The sequence below is a fragment of the Rattus norvegicus genome, chromosome 6 (genome assembly GCF_036323735.1).
Source record: "Rattus norvegicus strain BN/NHsdMcwi chromosome 6, GRCr8, whole genome shotgun sequence".
In the NCBI taxonomy this organism is placed as follows: domain Eukaryota; kingdom Metazoa; phylum Chordata; class Mammalia; order Rodentia; family Muridae; genus Rattus; species Rattus norvegicus.
This window is the reverse complement of record NC_086024.1, coordinates 53,063,741-53,067,598: the sequence shown is the minus strand read 5'-3', so window position 1 is coordinate 53,067,598 and position 3,858 is coordinate 53,063,741.

The following is a 3,858-nucleotide window of genomic DNA, read 5'->3' as shown; positions in this document are numbered from 1 at the left end:
TGCATGCATATGCCTTTTTTGCATATGCATGTGTAGGTGCATGCATGCATGCATGCGTGTGTGTGTGTGTGTGTGTGTGTGTGTGTGTGTGTGTTTATTCGTCAGTGTTTGGGTGCATGTGAAGGTCTGAGGTTAATATCTTCCTTAGTCTGTTTCCTCACTTTTGAGACAGGGTCTCTCACTGAATCTGAAACTCATTGGCTTGACTACACTAGCAGGCCATCCAGCCCTGGGTCCTCCTGTCTCCACAGGCCCAGTGCTGGGATTACAGACATGCAATTATGTCACCCGATATTTTGTTTTTCCCAATAATTTTTTCATTTTACATTCCAATCACAGACCCCTCCTTCCTTTCTTCCTAGTCTCACCCTTACAAACCTCTTCCCCCATTGCCCTTTCCCCTTCTCCTCAGAGAATGGGAGCTCCCCTTGGGTACCACCCGCCCTGGGGCATCTAGTCCCAGCAGGACATCCTCTCTCACTGAGACCCTACTAGGCAGTCCAGGTAGGTGAAGGGGAAACAATGGCAGGGAACAGAGACAGTCCTTGTTAGAGGACTCACATGAAGACCAAGCCTCACATCTGCTACAAATGTGTAGGGGGTCTCGGCCCAGCCCTGCAGGCTCCCTGGTTGGTGGCAGAGGCCCCCAGGTCCCCGATTAGTTGACTCTGCAAGTCTCCCTGTTCACCTAACTTTTATATGCAGATCAGACTTGTTTGCCTATGTGCAAGTCTTAATGCTTGCATAGTAAGCACTTAGATGACTGAGCTCTCCTGAGTACAGAAGAGAGTTATCTTGAGTGATGTGAAACTTCAAGGCTCACTTTCTTTATGATTGAGTTTACATAGTTTTCTTGAAATAAAATACAGAAAATACATCATATATGCACATATATAGACTATAGCATTATATACTATATATGATATATAGAATTTTATTGTACTACATTTGTAAATTCTATGCATAGTGCTACATATAATTTGTGATACTGTGTATCAGATAAAACAATGTTATATGTGATCCGTATATATACTGTAAAACAAAAATTATTCAATAGTTTGCAGACTGGTAGTTTTCTGGGGAGTGAAACTGTTCTTGGCTCTGTCAAGTCAAAATCATTGTTATGATCCCTTACTGTGACTCACTGGGTGAGGGCCTAGCCTTTCTTAGAGTGTTTAATTACCTGCATATAAACCTGCAATGATCGGAAACATTTCTTTATGAAAAATAGAATGCATCACATTTAATAAGAATAGGAATTTAAATCCAAATAGAGGAAATGCAACAAAACACATCTCAAAAGCAAACATAATTCATAAGCCCCAGGTGATTTTGAATGGCCGTCCAAGAGGTTTTCGAGATGCACACAACTTCAGACTCAGTATAGACAAATAGGTATATGCTTGTGATCAAATACCACAAAATGACGAAAAAGGAATAAAACCCACAGTGAAGAGGGGACGAGCAGTGAAGTGTAAGCCTGACAGTATAAACAGGAAAGTGGAAGGACGCAAAGAACCAACATCGAGAAAACTGAAAGCCAACTTCCTCACCGGAAAGGCTGGAGGCGAGCAGTCCGTAGGTCTGTCAGTGGCTTGTCAGCACTGACAGTCCGAGGCTGCAGCTGAGGTGGAAGGAATAGCAACATCACATGGTTAGTATTCTGTGTTGGGTAGGAAAGCCCCTTTCTTGACATGACAGCTCAGCCACCAACCCTCCCCACATCCTTGGAGCCTGTAGCCACGATACATGATGGCCATTCTAGAGCGCTTTTCTCCATCACTAATGTGCATGCAGATTTCTGCCCCAGTGGTGCGCATTTGGATTTGAGAAGGCTGGATTGTGGCAAGAACAGTGTATTTAACAAGGTCCTGCGGGACCCGTTGCCGCTGGTTGGGAGATCACACCTAAGTGTCATGGGTCAGACAGTGGCTCACCTGTGGAGTACTGCACATTGCTATGGCCGAGTCCCACCTGGAGAAACCACTTAATTGGCATGGTGTGTGGTCAAGCGCTGAGGCCTGGACACCTCCGTCCTCCCGGAGATTCTGTTGTCTGCCAAGAAAGCAGACTCCTCAAAAGAGGGGGGCATCTCTGTGGCCGAATGTGAACATTTCAAGTGGGAATAGAGGCAAGCATGAACTTTTATAGACTGAAGAAGGAAACCTCCTGTCCTCTCTCTGGGTTGGCTACCAGGCAGGAGTTCATGTGAGCCATGTGGGAGACACTTAACCAGTAAGAAGATGAGGACAGTGTGTTTGTGTTTCAGCCAGCCAGAGAACTATATCCAGGCATGCGTGCAAGGTGACAAGTGAAAGGTGACCAGACAAGTAATTTTCCATTTGAATTGTAAAGGCTACACATGTAAATATCCCCCTGAAGAGTTGACGGAAGCCACATTAGCAAGAACCATGCAAAGCTTACAATTACACAACTCTAAGCATAACTGAAGGAACCACCTCACGGAGTAGAATAGGTTATTATCTGAAAGTTGACATGTCTTTCCAAATTAACCCACCAAAGCAATTAAAATGACAAAATTAATTCACTTAAAAATATCGAGTCTCTCGTGAAAAGCTGATTCAGAAACTCTACCTTGAGTAGTAGATAAATAGCATTTTCAAGAGGGGTTTGCTGTGCTTATCTGGGTGGTAGCTCCGGTAGAGCGTGTCCTGTCTGGTGAGCTCCTGGAGACCCAGGACAACAGCTCTGGGCTTGCCCTAGGCTCTCCATGACTGTCTGCGCTGAGGTCCAGCACAGTTCTGCCTCTATCAACACTCACCTTCTTTGTCGCTCTTCTTTGGAAAATTTAAAACTATCTTCCTTTACTTTGTTTTTGAATGCTGTGGTGAATTTTTCTTGCCCACAATCTTTCTATTCTATAAAAGACATTGCCAGGACCTTGAGTCTAGAAAATTCAAGATTTTAATTTATACTTTTATTCTTCTTTAAAATAAGAATTATTTTATTAGTGTGGTGTTTTGCAGACCATGTATAGAGACGTGTATCTCTGTACATCTCTTGCATGTACTGCCCTAAAGGCCAGAAGAGGGTGTTGGGTCTCCTGGAACTAGAGTCAGAAACTATTCCAGCCATGTGGGTGCTGGAAATTTGAATCAGGGCCTCTTGAAGAGCAGCCAGTGCTCTTAACTGCTAACCCATCTCTTCTTCTAATTTTTTCCCCTCAAGATAATTTGTTTCCCACTGTAGATTTTCTTTGTTCTTTCCTTCTAGGTATTGCTATTCAAATATTGAAATGATTGGGCTTGGGCTTCTAGTTTTCTTACATTTCCTATCTATCTCCCCGTCCCTTTTGTCCTGGAATACCACTCAATTTAATTTTCTAACATCTTTTGATGATTTTTATTTTATTTCTGCTGTTAGATTTTCTTTTTGCTTTAAGCAGGGTTGCCAGATTTTAGAAAGGAAAATACAAAATAGTTAAATTTTAATTTCAGATATCCAGTAAGTAAGTTTTAAGTATGGCAAACTATTGCATGGGGTTAGATTAGAGAAAATTATACTAAGAAATCATTCGTTGCTCAAAAATTCAAATTTAACTGGGGATCTGACACTTGACACATTTATTTTTTTCTAAGAGTCATGTTCACCCCAGCTTGGCTCACTCATCCCTAATGGGCTGCTGGTGACCTAAGAATCATGGGCTCCTTCCCTGGTTTTCACACACAAAGTCTCCACATAGTTTCCCACACAGTCCTTTCTCAAGGCCCTCTGTCTGCTGTGCACCAATTTCAGAGAAGGTCCTCAAGAGTGAGAGCCCTTGGGTGGGAAGCGTGAGCACTTAAAGGTGGCTGTGTGCCTGGTCTCCTGTCTCCCTATGTCCACCATATCTATAAG